This window comes from Macaca thibetana, chromosome 1, assembly GCF_024542745.1.
Source record: "Macaca thibetana thibetana isolate TM-01 chromosome 1, ASM2454274v1, whole genome shotgun sequence".
Lineage (NCBI taxonomy): Eukaryota > Metazoa > Chordata > Mammalia > Primates > Cercopithecidae > Macaca > Macaca thibetana.
Window position 1 is genome coordinate 131,966,749 of NC_065578.1, and position 16,215 is coordinate 131,982,963.

General features: G+C 37.9%; 1 protein-coding gene and 1 pseudogene across 1 annotated transcript in view; one reads left to right on the forward strand and one right to left on the reverse strand.

The window, feature by feature from the left end:
• The window catches only part of LOC126935658 (sodium/potassium-transporting ATPase subunit alpha-2), a 907,274-nt gene that overhangs the window by 131,185 nt on the left and 759,874 nt on the right, over positions 1-16,215 (forward strand). The gene's annotated exons all lie outside the window — the stretch shown is intronic.
• On the reverse strand, positions 5,611-9,086 carry LOC126953631 (olfactory receptor 10J3-like; annotated as a pseudogene).

The following is a 16,215-nucleotide window of genomic DNA, read 5'->3' on the forward strand; positions in this document are numbered from 1 at the left end:
CTAGACAACATTCACCACAAGCTAACTTAAGAGATCTTGGGCCTTAAAGGAATATTGGTGGTAGTCTGGCAGTACTCCTTGTGGCCATGGGTGGTGGTGGCTATGGAAGTGAGGTTCCTCTGCCTTTGGAAAAAGAAGGCAAGAGTGGGAAGGACTGTGTCTTGTCGTTTGAGTGCCAACTCAGCTGCAATATAATAGAATACCAGACAGACTCCGAAGGTTTTTGACTCTAGTCCCTGACTCCTGGATGGCACTTCTGGACCCACCTGGGTCTTGGGGGACCTTGCCACCCTAAAGCAAAGGACACAGGCCTGGCTGCCTTTAACACCTGTTGATTATAGAGCCCCAGGGCCTTGAGTGAACATAGGCAGTAGCCAGGGACTGGCTACAGCAGGCCTTGGGTAAGCCCTGGCACTATGCTGGCTTCAGGTCTGTGCAGTCATAGTGATAGTGGTCACAGGAGTGCCTGTTTCACTACACTCCCAGTTGGAGGTGGCTCAGAAAAGAGAAAGAGACTCTGTATGCTTGGAAGAAAGTAAGGGAAGAGAATAAGAATCTCTGCCGGGTAATCCAGAGAATTCTGATAATCTTATCCAAGACCATCAAGGCAATACCTGTATGAGTCTGCAAGAACCACAGCATTATTGGTCTTAGGGTGACCCCTAAAGCAGAAACAGCTTAAATCACAACATCCAAGTCCTTTCAAATATCCGGAAAACCTTCTCAAGAAGGATGGTTGCAAATAAGCCCAGACAGTGAAGATTACACTTCAGCATATGGATCATTCTCAAGGATAGACCATATATTAGGTGACAAAACAAGTCTTAAAACATTCAAAAAATTTAAATAATATCAAGCATCTGAAAATATATTGACTGGCTGAATGTATGAAAAAACAAGACCCATTGATCTGTTGCCTACAAAAAACACTTCACCTATAGACACACATAGAATGAAAATAAACGGATGGAAAAAGATATTCCATCCCAATGGAAAACTAAAAAAAGCAGGAGTCACTATACTTATATCAAGCATCTTCTCTGGCCAAAAGGGGATGAAACTAGAAATCAATAATGAGAAATTTTGGAAAATATACAAATACAAGAAAATTAAACAATATGCTCCTGAATGACCAGTGGGTCAATGAAATATTGAAAAGCTCCTTGAAACAAACAATAAAGGAACTGCAACATACCAAAACCTATGGGATACAGCAAAAGTAGTACTAAGAGGGAAGTTTTTAGCTATAAGTGCCTGCACCAAAAAAAAGAGAAAAAATTTCAAAAAAAAAAAAAATCTAATGATGATCTTATAGGACTAGAATAGCAAGAGGAAACCAAACCCAAAATTAGTAGAAGAGAAATAATAAAGATTAGAGCAGAAATAAATAAAATTAAAATTAAAAAAAACACAAAAGGTCAATGAAATAAAAAGTTAGATTTTTGAAAAGTTAAACAAAATTGACAAACCTTTAGCCAGACTAACAAAGAAAAAATAGAGAAGATCTAAATAAATAAAATCAGAAATGAAAAAGGTGGCATTATAACTGATACTGCAGAAATTCAAAGGATGATTAGTGGCTACTATGAGCAAGTATATGCCAATAAATTGGAAAACCTAGAAGAAATGAACAAATACTTAGATACATACAACCTACAAAGATTGAACCAAGAAGAAATCCAAAACCTGAACAGATAAACAAGTAATGAGATTGACGCCATAATAAAAAGTCTCCAGGAAAGAAAACCCAAGACCTGATGACTTCACTGCTGAATTCTACCAAACATTTAAAGAACTAATACCAATCATACTCAAATTATTCCAAAACGTAGAAGAGGAAGGAATATTTCAAACTCATTCTACAAAGCCAGCATTATTCTGATGCCAAAACCAGACAAAGACACATCAAAGAAGGAAAACTACAGGGCAATATTTTTTATGAATATTGATGCATAAATCCTCAACAAAATAGTAGCAAACTGAATCCAACAATACTTTGGAAAGATCATTCATCATGACCAAGTGGGATTTAATCCTGGGATGCAGGAATGGTTCAACATTTGAAAATCAATCAATGTGATACATTACATCAACAGAATACAGGACAAAAACCGTATGATCATTTCAACTGATGCTTAAAAAAGCATTTGATAAAATCCAACATCCCTTCATGATAAAACCCCTAAAAATCAGGGGCTAGAAGGAACATACCTCAAAGAAATAAAAGCCATATATGACAGACTAACAGCTAGTATCATACTGAATTACACTGGCGGAGTGGGAAAAACTGAAAGCCTTTCCTATAAGATCTGGAACACAACAAGAATGCCCACTTTCATCACTGTTATTCAGTATTGTACTAGAAGTCCTAGCTAGAGCAATCAGACAAGATAAAGAAATAAAGGGCATCCAAATTGGAAAGGAAAAAGCCAAATTATCCCTCTTTGCAGATGCTAAGATCTTATATTTGGAGAAACCTAAAGACTCCACAAGAAAACTATTAGAATTAATAAACAAATTCAGTAAACTTTCAGGATAAAAAATCAACATACAAAAATTAGTAGCATTTCTATATGCCAACAGTCAAAAATGTGAACAAGAAATTTTTTTAAAAATCCCATTTACAATGGCCACACATAAAATCAAATACCTAGGAATGAACTTAACCAAAGATCTCTATAATGAAAACTATAAAACACTGATGAAAGTAATTGAAAAGGACACCAAAAAAAGGAAAAAGATTCCTTGTTAATGGGTGGAAGAATCAATATTGTTAAACTATTTATAGTACCCAAAGCTGTCTACAGATTCAGTGCAATCCCTATGAAAATACCAATGATATTCTCCACAGAAATAGAAAAACCAATCATAAAATTTATATGGAACCACAAAAGACTCAGAAGAGCCAAAGCTATCCTAAGCAAAAAGAACAAAACAGGAGGAATCACATTACCTGACTTCAAATTATACCACAGAGATATAGCAACCAAAACAGCATACTAGTGTCGTAAAAACAAACACATAGAAGAATTGAACAGAATAGAGAACACAGAAACCAATCCACACACCTACAATGAACTTATTTTAAACAAGGGACCAAGAACATAAACCAGGGGAAAAGACTGTCTCTTCAATAAATGGTGCTGGGAAAACAGGGTATACATATGCAGAAGGATTAAACTAGACCCTATCGCTCACCGTGCACAAAAATCAAATCAAAATGGATTAAAGAATTAAATCTAGGACCTCAAACCATGAAACTACTGCAAGAAAACATTGGGGAAAATCTCCAGGACATTGTTAACCTGGGCAAAAATATCTTGAGCAATAACCCACAAGCACAGGCAACCAAATCAAAAGTGGACAAAAGGGATCACATCAAGTTAAAAAGCTTCTTCATAGTAAAGTATACATTCGACAAAGTGAAGAGACAACCCACAGAATGGAAGACAATATTTTCAAACCACCCACATGACAAGGGATTAATAAAAAAAAATATAAGGAGCTCAAACAACTCTATAGGAAAACAATCTAATAATCTGATCAAAAATAGGCAAAAGATTTGAATAGACATTTCTCAAAAGAAGACATACAAATGGCATGCAGACATATGAAAAGGTGCTCAACATCATTGATCATCAGAGAAATGCAGATCAAAACTACAATGAGATATCATCTCACCCCAGTTAAATGGTTTATATCCAAAAGACAAGACAATAGCAAATGCTGGCATGGATGTGGAGAAAAGAGAACAACTACACACAGCTGGTGTGAGTGTAAATTAGCGCAACCATTATGGAGAACTTTTTCGAGGTTCTTCAAAAAACTAATAATTGAGCTACCATATGATCCAGCAATACGACTGCTGGATATATACACAAAAGAAAGGAAATCAGTGTATCGAAGAGATTGTACTCCTATGTTTGTGGCAGCACTGTTTGCAATAGCTAAGATTTGGAAGCAACCTAAGTGTCCATCAACACATGAATAGATAAAGAAAATGTGGTACATATACACAATGTAGTACTGTTTAGGCATAAAATTAGAATGTGATCCAGTCATTTGCAACAACAGGAATGCAACATTATGTTAAGAGAAATAAGCCAGGCACAGAAAGACAAACATTGCATATTCTCACTTAGATCTTACTTTAGATCTCACTTGTTGGATCTAAAAATCAAAGCAATTGAACTCATGGACATAGAGAGAGACCAGAGGCTGAAAAGGATAGCTGTGGGCTTGAGGGGGAGATGGGGATTGTAAATGGGTACCAAAAATATAGAAAAAATTAATAAGACCTACTATTTGACAGCATGACAGGATGACTATAGTCAATAATAACTGTACCTTTTGAAATAACTTGAACATTCTCTTGAACAGGCCTGAGTTGGGGAAACTGGAGGTATTTCAGCCAATAATAGCATTTAATATCTTACACCTCTTAGACAATCCAGAAATGAATATAGACCCTGGGAAAGGAACTAGGCACCTATTGCCTATTGTCTCCAGTATCCTTTTTCATACCCATAGTTAGAATTGCAGCGTAGGATTCTGCAGGTTGTGCAGTGCACGACAGTGCCACATCCAAAGGAGTATCATTTACAGCTCAAGCATCATAGATTTGTGACAATTTATTAGGCGAGGGCAGTAAAATTATTACAGCAGTTTTCAACAGAAATGTCTAGAGAAGATGCTTTTTTCCCCTAAAATACATAGACATGCTTCATAGAACAGTGAGAGCCTTGCCCGTACATGGTCTTCTTGAGAAGACCATGATTTTTCTCAAGAAGTTCCTGCTTCATGTTACTCCATTCATTACAAAAAGCAAGTGACAATGATAAGCGAACTAGATCCAAATCCTATCACTACAAATGTCTAGTTTTGTGTGCCTGGGCAGATAAATTCTATCTATATGCGCTTTAGTATTTTCAGGTCTAAAATAGGGACAATAACATAATTGTTTCCCAGCTTATTCTATAGAGTTCATTAAGGATCAAGTGACATCCTATGTGTGAAAGTTCCTTATAAATTATAAAGTGATGTACAAACATATAGAACTTTGTTGTCAGTGTGATATTAATTCCTCGTCTTTATATCCTATGATAATGGTGGTGCAAAACATGAGGTAGCACTATCGAGGAGAAACAGCATATACTCATGGCTCACCATGGGCTCCATGGGGTGAGGGTGATGCCCACACCACTGAAAGAGGAACTAGTAAACTTATACTAAAGTTTGTGAACAAATAAAGACATAACGCAAAAAGGTGGATCTAAGGGGGAAATTGTATAAAAAACAACTAAATTAACACATTCCATTTTCCCCTCTGAAGGTTCCCTAGCCTCAAAATAGAATAACATATCTGAAGCTTTTTACAAGGTGTCCAACATGAATCTTCCATTTTTGTGTTATTTGGCAGGAGTAAGAACTGGTGAAACTCACAGGCCCTTTTACCTGGTTTCATGGGAATATGACTACTAATCTGAGAGAAGGCATGTCCTGTGATGACATTCCAGGAGCAGGCCCCATAGGAGGCTCCCTGGATTGTGAAGAATCACAATATTCCTGACTGCCAAAACTTTGGAGAAGTAAGCACACGAAGGGAGGCCATCACAGTCTTGACACACTGAACAGTTTCTTCTTCACGGCTCTGCACAGAGCATCTTTGAGCTCCTGTTCCTCAGGCTGCACATGACAGAGTTCAGCAGGGGAGTGATAATGGTGAAGGTCACAGAGATGAGTCTGTTCTTCCCCAGAAAACTCTGGGACTTAAGCTTCAGGTAGACGATGGAAATACAGCCATAGTGGCTGATGACCACTATGAGGCGGGAGGTGCAGGTGGCAAAGGCCTTCTTCCTACCCTCAGTTGAAGCAATCTTAAGGATGGTGCAGATGATGAGGTCATAGGAGATAAAGATCAGGCCCATATGTAGGACAAGGACACAGACACTGACAATAAAGTTGATGATCTCATTGACAGTGGTGTCTGTGCAGGCCAGATTCAGCAGGGGTGTCACATCACAGAATAAGTGGGAGATGACAAAGGTATCACAAAAGGGCAGGCCAAACAGGGATGTTACTTGGACAGTGGCCATGCCCAGGCCAATCCTCAGTGACCCAGATCTCAGCCAGACACAAGCCTTCTTACCTATGAATACTGTAGGGGGTTGCAGATGGCCACATAGCAATCATATCCCATGGCTATGAGCAGAAAGCAGTTGTTGATGTCAAAAGTCAGATAGAAGAGCTGAGTCACACAGCCTTACATGACAATAAGCTAGTGAGGATTCAAGAGGTGAGAAAGCACATGGGGAATAATGGCCACCATGCAGCAGGTCTCAGAGATAGACAGCAATGCTCAGGAAGAAGTACATGGGGGTGTGGATGTGATTGTCCAGACGAATAATGGTCACAATAATCACATTGCCAGAGAGAGTTAGCAGGTACAAAGTTAGAAAGACATCAAAGAAGACAAGTCTGTGCTGTCACATGAAGCTGGAGAAACCTTCAAAGAAGAGCTCAGTCACAGCAGTGGACTTTGACCTTGGCACTGAAGAATGTCTAAATCTGAAGGAAACGGACAAAGGAAAAACAGAGGTGAGGCTCCAACTATGTAACAGCTTACACAGTGGTCTAAACAGCAACAGTTTTTTGGATTTCTTGGGTAATGTTCCAGGCACAGGGGTTATCTTTGCTCCTCTACTGATCAAGAGCTCAGCACTCTTGGAAATAAACTAAGAAACTTCTAATGACCTACTGGATTAAGGGCAGAGATCAAAGGGAAGGAAAATTTCAACATAATGTGAACAATGAAATTACGAAAACAGCTATCCTACTTCACCATTAAAAAGGTGGGTCCAGGTCCGAGAGGAAGAAAACGTTGAATGGGCCAGGCACTTCAGTTTCCTCTGTACTTAACCTCCATCTGAATCTTTGATGACACAATAAGGAGGCAGAGATAGTGAAGACTGATAAATATCTGGGGTGATCCATTCATTTCCATCAGTATGAATTGCCAGGAAATACTGCCCTGGGAGGGTCCCAGATCAAGCATTCTTCCCAAATATCTGGAGTCCTGGGCATTACTTTCCTTAGCTCTGCTCCTTTAGATGACTAATGCAAAGCCAGGCTATGGGAGAGACATTCAAACTATCATATTGGCCATGTTTTCAGAAATAGAGGTCAATGTGTTGGTCTTCTTTTCCAGTTGTTACCATAACAAACATTTCTGCAATAGAAAACTTTGTAACATGTCATTTCACACGTAAGTGAGTAACAAGTAGTGAAAAAATGCAAAGTCAAAGGTTATGAGCATCTTCAACTTTGATAGAGTGCCATGTTTCTCTCCATAAAATTTTTACCAAGTGATCTCTCACAAAAAAATGTGTCAAAATGCAATTTTCCATTGTTATGCCTCAAAGAGGAAATAGAGTGTAATGGGAAGCAGTGTGCACTCTGAAGCCACACTGCCCCGAATTTAATTTTGTTTCTGCCAGGTCCTAACTATGTAACTGTGGGCAAGTTATTTAACTTGTCTGTGTCTCAATTGCTTTATCTCTAAAATGGGCTTAATGATAGCACCTTCTTTACAGAGTTATTGTGAGGATTAAATCCATTAATATCTCAAAGTGCTTAGAAAAGTGGCACCTAGTGAATGCTAGATGGTAGGCTGTAAGTGTACATAAAGTCTGAAGCATTCCATCAGCAGAGATATTAAAGAAGGTGTGTTTAACCAGGAAGACTTCCAATGATGATTTTAGAAAGAATTGGAAGGCAAAGACAAAGGGCAATAATTACAACAACTGTGCATGAATACAATCAATTTTATAACCTATTCAATGTGGTTATGCAGTTAATTCTTATATTTCTCAGTGAGATCTGTGACAAAGTTCACAACTGATTCTTAAAGGGAGAAGTACCCCAAAGAAGAGCATTAATTTATTTATTTATTCATCAAATATTTCTTATTCCCATACTATTTGTCAAGGTCTATGAATTCAATGGCTAGTACATTTTAGTTTCCCAGTAATTATTTACTGAGTGAATAAAGAATTGGAAAGAGTCCCTGATGTTAAATAACTCACAATATCAATAGAAGAGAAAGGTAAATGGGAGTAACAATGTAGCGAGCAAGGGGTGCTATGATAGAGCTTAGTGTAGGATGCTATGGAAACATGAAGAAGGGTTCCTGACTCAGTCTTAGGGTCAGAGAATACTATAAAGGAGGTATTATCCAAGATAGTAAAGGAAAAATGAATAAGGCATATGTTGCAGGCAGCATCAAGTAAGAGGGCCCAGCATTTCAAGATCCAGATGAAGCAGCATGAAAATCACTGTAGCTCAGTGGTTACACATGGAGGACCCGGAAACAGAAGGCCTGACGATGAATTCTCATTCCACCTTGGGCAAGGTCTGAACCTGTCTGTAACACAAGGTCCTCCTCTATAAAATGGATAATGTTAGTACTTAACTCATAAGAATATTGTGAGGCTCAAATAAATTAATGCATAAATCATTGAGCTGAGTGACTGACACATAGCAACATCCCAAAAAATGTTGGCCATAATTATCATTATCATGATTAGGGAAGATTATGTCATGTTTAGGGAATAAAAGAGTAGTTCTGAATGGGTGTAGGACTATGTGCTTCATAGCAACGTCAAAGAGGCTGAGTCCTTGGGAACTGCTATAAGGAAGAAAGAGAAACTAAGTTGTGACCCTGGGATTGAAAACCACCTTGGTATGTGGGATTTTCCAAAACACAGATGATGAATTTGATATGTCACCATGTACTTCCTAGTATTGTGTGAGTTGAATGAGCCTATGTTAGCTCTGTGCACTCCATTCACAACCGTATTTAAATGAATCACATCCCTTCTCTGCTTCTTTTACTGCAGACTTCAGAGTCTCCTCTTATCAGGCTACTTGCATACTGGAGCTCTTGCGACTCTCACCAGGGTATTTCCCCAGCTATTCTCGGAATCTTCTGGAGTAGTGTGAATGAGGAATTCACCTGCGCTGCATGAAGCTGACCAAGGAGTTGCACGAGGATTCTTTTCTTTTGACTGCTCCCGGATTAAACCCATCTCCATTTTGTTTTTAACTTTTTAGGCCTGTATACTTGGGAATAGCCTATTGTGGCATCAAATTCCCCTTTCTTTTTAATTAGTAAGTCAGAATATTGTGCTTTAAGTATACTCCATACTCTCTTTTTCTAATACATTATTTTGCAATTTCTCACCGAGACTTACCTGCCTCTTCCTACCAGCTGCAAAGAGATTTTGGTCATTCATTTCCATTGATTTTAGATCTTCACAAACTTTGAGGAGTCTACCTGTACATTTTCATAAAGATAAATAACCACTTAACTTTACATGTATTATCTATCTCTAATGTATCCATAACGATAAAGTCTCTCCATTATTTTAATGGCTCAAATGTTGGAGACAGCTTTTCCAATTTTTAAAAAACTATATTACTTGTTTTTATTAACCTTTCTTAAATGTATGTAGAGCTCATACTTATTCAATGAGTTTTTTAGGTTTTTAAATTGACACATAATATTTTACATATTTATGGGGTACATGTGAGTATTTGTTACATGCAGAGAAAGTATAATGATCAAATCAGGGTGTTTAGGGTATCCATCACCTTGAGTATTTATCGTTTCTATGTGTTGGAAACATTTCAAGTCCTCTCTTCCAGCTACTTTGACATTTACAATACGTTGTTACTAGCTGCAGTCACCCTAACCTGCTGTGGACCATGAGAATTTATAACTTCTAACTGTATGTTTGTACCCATTGACCAACCTCTCTTCATCACCCCCCTCCTACCCACACACCCTTCCTAGGCTTTAGTATCTACCATTCTGTTCTCTACCTCGACGAGATCAACTTTTTATAGCTCCCACATATGAATGAGAACATGTAAAATTTTCCTTTTTGTGTCCAGCTTACTTCACTTAATGACATCCGCTTCCATCCATGTTGCTTTAAATGATGAGATTTCATTCTTTTTATGGTCGAACAGTATTCCGTTGCGTTTATATACCACACTTACTTTGTATATTTGTCAGTTGACGGACACTTAGGTGAATTCCACATCTTAGCTATTTTAAAGAGTGTTGCAATAAACATGAAAGTGTAGAATCCTCAATATATTGATTTCCTTTCTTTTCAACATACACCCAACAGCAGAATTGCTGGATCATATGGCAGCTCTATTTTTAGCTTTTGAGAAATGTCATACTGTTTTCTATAGCAACTGTACTAATTGACATTCCCACCAATATTGTATAAGAGTTCCCTTTTCTTTGCATCTTCTGTTATTTATTATTTTTATTAATAGCCATTCTAATTAGAGTAAGAGGGTATATCTCATTGTGGTTTTGATTTGAATTTCCCTGATGATTAGTGATATTAAGCATTTTTTCATATATGGTTGGTCATTTGTATATCTTCTTTTGAAAAATGTCTATTCTTGTCCTTTGCTCACTTTTTAATTTGATTTTTATTTTTACCATTGAGGTGAGTTCTTTGTATATTCTGGATATTAGTCCCTTGTGGGATGAATAGTGTGCAAATATATACTCCCATTCAGTGTGTTGTTTCTTAACTCTTGTTTCCTTTGCTGTGAAGAAGCTATTTAGTTTTATAGAGTTCAATTTATCTGTTTGTTTCTATCTATACTTTTGAGATCTTCACCATACATAAATCTTAGCCTACACCAATATTCCGAAGTGTTTTCCCTACATTTTCTTCTGGTTATTTCATAGTTTTGGGTCTTACATTCAAGTCTTTGATCCATCTTGAGTTGATTTTTTTATATGGTGAGAGATAGAAGCCCACTTTTATTCTTCTGCATGTGGACATCCAATTTTCCCAGTACCACTTATTGAAGAAGGTATCCTTTTCCCAGTGTATGTTCTTAGTGCCTGTGTCTAAAATCAGTTGACTGTGAATAAATGAATGTATTTCTGAATTGTCTATTCTGTTTCACTGGTCTGTGTGCCTGTTTTTATACTAATACCATACTATTTTGGTTATGATAGCCTTGTAACACATTTTGAAGTCAGGTCAGGTGATGCCTCGAGCTTTGTTGTTTTTGCTCAAGATTGCTTTGGCTATTCAAGCTCTTTTTTGGTTCTATACAAATTTTTGGATTGCTTTTTCTAATTCTATGAAAAATGACATTGATATTTGAATGGAGATTGCATTGAATCTATAGATCACTTTGGGAAATATGGTAATTTTAATGATATGAATATGGTAATTAATTTTTAATGACTAATATTCAATTTCAGTGATATTATGTTAATGATATTAATTATTTTAAGAATGTGAAAATATTAGTATGATTATTTAATGATAATTGTTTAATTTATGAACATGAAACATCTTTTCATTTTCACTTGTTGTGTACTCTTAAATTTCTTTCATCAATGTTTTATAGTTTTTCTTGCACAGTTCTTTCACCTCCTTGGTTAAATTTATTCCTAGGTTTGTTTTTTTTTTCAGTTACTGTAAATGGGATGGCCTCCTTTATTTCTTTATTCACTAGGTCATTATTCACGTATAAAAATGCCATTGATTTTTGTGTGTTGATTTTGTATCTTACAACTTCACTAAATTTATTTATAGATTTAAGAGGTTTTTCTGGTAGAGTCTTTGGTTTTTTCTAGATGTAAGATTATATCATCAGCAAAGAGGGACGATTAGACTTATTCTTATCCAGTTTGAATACCTTAATTTTCTCTTGTTTGATTGCTCTGGCTAGGATTTCTAGTACTACATCAAATAAGAATGGTGAAAGGGAGAATCCTTGTCTTGTTCCAGTTCTCAGAGTAAAGGCTTTCAGGTTTTCCCCATTCAGTACAATGTTAGCTGTGGGTTTGTCATAAGTGGCCTGTATTATCTTCAGGTATGATCTTTCTTTGCCTACTTTCTTGAGACTTTTTATCATGGGGGAATATTGCAAAATGATTTTTCTTCATCTATTGAGATGATCATATGGTTTTTGTCCATTATGTTGATGTGATGTATCATGTTTATTGATTTGCATATGTTGAACAATTCTTGCATCCCTGGTAAAAATCCCACTTAATCCTGGCACATTATTATTATTATTATTATTATTATTATTATTATGTGCTGTTGGTTTTGGTTTGCTAGTATTTTGTTGAGAATTTTTCTATCTGTGTTCATCAGAAGCATTTTACTGTAGTTTTCTTTTTTGTTGCATTCTTGTTTGGTTTTAGCATTAGGGTAATGCTGCCTCATACAATGAGTTAGGGAAAATTTTCTCCTTTAGATTTTTTGAAATAATTTGAGGAAAATTGATGTTAGCTCTTTTTTGAAAGTTTGGTGGTACTTTTCAATGAAGCCATCCAGGTCTGTGATTTTCCTTGTTGGGAGGCCTGTTATTACTGATTCAATCTCATTTCTCATTATTGGTATGTTCAAGTTTTTTATTTCTTCCTCATTCAGTCTTGATAGGTGATATCAGTCTAGAAATCTATTCATTTCCTTTAGATTTTCTGTTTTGTTAGTGTGTATTGCTCATAATAGTCTCCGATAATCTTTTCTAATTCTGTGGTATCAGTTGTAATGTCTCCTTTTTCATTTCTGATTTTACTTTTGTGAGTCTTCTCTCTTTTTCTTTTGGTTATTCCCCCTAGCAGTTTATTGATTGTGTTTATCTATTAAAAAACATTTCCTTTCATTGTTTTTTTGTTTTTTAAATCTATTTCATTTAGTTCTGCTTTGATCTCTATTCTTTCTTCTACTAATTTTCAATTTGTTTTGTTCTTGCTTTTCTAGTTCATTGAGGTAAATCATTAGATTGTTTATTTAAAATATTTCTACTTTTTTCTATATGTGTTTATTTCTATAAAATTCCCTCTGAGCACTGCTTTTGCTGTCTCCCACAAGTCTTGGTATGTTGTGTTTCCATTTTATTTGTTTCAATAAATTTGATTTCCTCCATAATTCCTTTCTTGATCAAATGGCCTTTGAGGAGTGATATGGTTTGACTCTGACCACACGCAAATCTCATCTTAAATTGTAGCTCCCATAATTCCCACATGTCATGGGAGAAACATGGTGGTAGGTAACTGAATCATGGGGGCAGATCTTTCCCACACTGTCCTCATAATAGTGAATAAGTCTCATAAGATCTGATGTTTTTATAAGTGGGAGTTGTCCTGCACAAGTTTTCTCTCTTGTCTGCTGTCATGTAAGACATGCCTTTCGCTTTCTGCCATGATTGTGAGGCCTCCTCAGCCATGTGGATTTGTGAGTCCATTAAACTTCTTTTTTGAAGATGACCAAATAGGAACAGCTCCAGTCTCCAACTCCCAGCGTGAGCGACACAGAAGACAGGTGATTTCGGCATTTTCAACTGAGGTACTGGGTTTATCTCACTAGGGAGTGCCTGACAATCAGTGCTGGTCAGCTGCTGCAGCCCGACCAGCGAGAGCTGAAGCAGGGGGAGACATGGCCTCACCTGGGAAGTGCAAGGGGGAAGGGAATCCCTTTTCCTAGCCAGGGGAACTGAGACACACAACACCTGGAAAATCGGGTAACTCCCACCCCAATACTGCGCTCTACCAAGGATCTTAGCAAACGGGCACACCAGGAGACTATATCCCACACCTGGCCAAGAGGGTCCCATGCCCACGGAGCCTCCCTCATTGCTAGCACAGCAGTCTGCAATCTCGCGGCAAGATAGCAGCCAGGCTGGGGGAGGGGCATCCGCCATTGCTGAGGCTTAAGTAGATAAAGACAGCGGCTGGGAAGCTCTAACTGGGTGGAGCTCACACCAGCTCAAAGAGTCCTGCCTGTCTCTGTAGACTCCACCTCTGGGGACAGGGCACAGCTAAACAACAACAACAAAAAGCAGCTGAAACCTCTGCAGATGCAAATGACTCTGTCTGACAGCTTTGAAGTGAGCAGTGGATCTCCCAACACGGAGGTTGAGATCTGAGAATGGACAGACTACCTGCTCAAGTGGGTCCCTGACCACTGAGTAGCCTAACTGGGAGACATCCCCCACTAGGGGCAGACTGACATCCCACACCTCACACGGTGGAGTACACCCCTGAGAGGAAGCTTCCATAGCAAGAATCAGACAAGTACACTTGCTGTTCAGCAATATTCTATCTTCTGCAGCCTCTGCTGCTGATATCCAGGCAAACAGGGTCTGGAGTGGACCTCAAGCAATCTCCAACAGACCTACAGCTGAGGGTCGTGACTGTTAGAAGGAAAATTAACAAACAGGAAGGACACCCACAACAAAACCCCATCAGTATGTCACCATCATCAAAGACCAGAGCAGATAAAACCATGAAGATGGGGAAAAAGCAGGGCAGAAATGCTGGAAATTCAAAAAATAAGAGTGCATCCCCCCCTCCAAAGGAATGCAGCTCATCGCCAGCAACGGAACAAAGCTGGATGGAGAATGACTTTGATGAGATGAGAAAAGAAGCCTCCAGTCCATCAAACTTCTCAGAGCTAAAGGAATAATTATGTACCCAGCGCAAAGAAACTAAAAATCTTGAAAAAAGAGTGGAAGAATTGATAACTAGAATAATTAATGCAGAGAAGGCCATAAACGAACTGAGAGATGAAAACCATGACAACGAGAAATACGTGACAAATGCACAAGCTTCAGTAACCGACTCGATAAACTGGAAGAAAGAGTATCAGCGATTGAGGATCAAATGAATGAAATGAAGCAAGAAGAGAAGTGTGGAGCAAAAAGAAGAAAAAGAAATGAACAAAGACTGCAAGAAGTATGGGATTATGTAAAAAGACCAAATCTACATCTGATTGGGGTGCCTGAAAGGGAGGGGGGAAATGGAACCAAGTTGGAAAACACTCTTCAGGATATCATCCAGGAGAACTTCCCCAACCTAGTAGGGCAGGCCAACATTCAAATCCAGGAAATACAGAGAATGCCACAAAGATACTTCTCGAGAAGAGCAACTACAAGACACATAATTGCCAGATTCACCAAAGTTGAAATGAAGGAAAAAATCTTAAGGGCAGCCAGAGAGAAAGGTCGGGTTACCTACAAAGGGAAGCCCATCAGACTAACAGCAGATCTCTCGGCAGAAACTCTGCAAGCCAGAAGACAGTGGGGGCCAATATTCAACATTCTTAAAGAAAAGAATTTTCAACCCAGAATTTCATATCCAGCCAAACTAAGTTTCATAAGTGAAGGAGAAATAAAATCCTTTACAGATAAGCAAATGCTTAGAGATTTTGTCACCACCAGGCCTACCTTACAAGAGACCCTGAAGGAAGCACTCAACATGGAAAGGAACAACCCTTACCAGCCATTGCAAAAACATGCCAAAATGTAAAGGCCATTGAGGCTAGGAAGAAACTGCATCAACTAATGAGCAAAATAACCAGTTAATATCATAATGGCAGGATCAAGTTCACACCTAACAATATTAATCTTAAATGTAAATGAACTAAATGCTCCAATTAAAAGACACAGACTGGCAAAATGGATAAAGAGTCAAGACCCATCAGTTTGCTGTATTCAGGAGATCCATCTCACATGCAGAGACATACATAGACTCAAAATAAAGGGATGGAGGAAGGTCTACCAAGCAAATGGAGAACAAAAAACAGCAGGGATTGCAATACTAGTCTCTGATAAAACAGATATTAAACGAACAAAGATCAAAAGAGACAAAGAAGGCCATTACATAATGCTAAAGGGATCAATTCAACAGGAAGAACTAACTATCCTAAATATATATGCACCCAATACAGGAGCACCCAGATTCATAAAGCAAGTCCTTAGAGACTTACAAAGAGACTTAGACTCCCATACAATAATAATGGGAGACTTCAACACTCCACTGTCAACAGATCAATGAGACAGATCAACGAGACAGAAAGTTAACAAGGATATCCAGGAATTGAACTCATCTCTGCAGCAAGCAGACCTATTAGACAACTACAGAACTCTCCACCTGAAATCGACAGAATATACATTCTACTCAGCACCACATCACACTTATTCCAAAATTGACCACATAGTTGGAAGTAAAGCACTCCTCAGCAAATGTACAAGAACAGAAATTATAACAAATTGTCTCTCAGACTACAGTGCAATCAAACTAGAACTCAGGACTAAGAAACTCAATCACAACCACCCAACTACATGGAAACTGAACAACCTGCTCCTGAATGACTA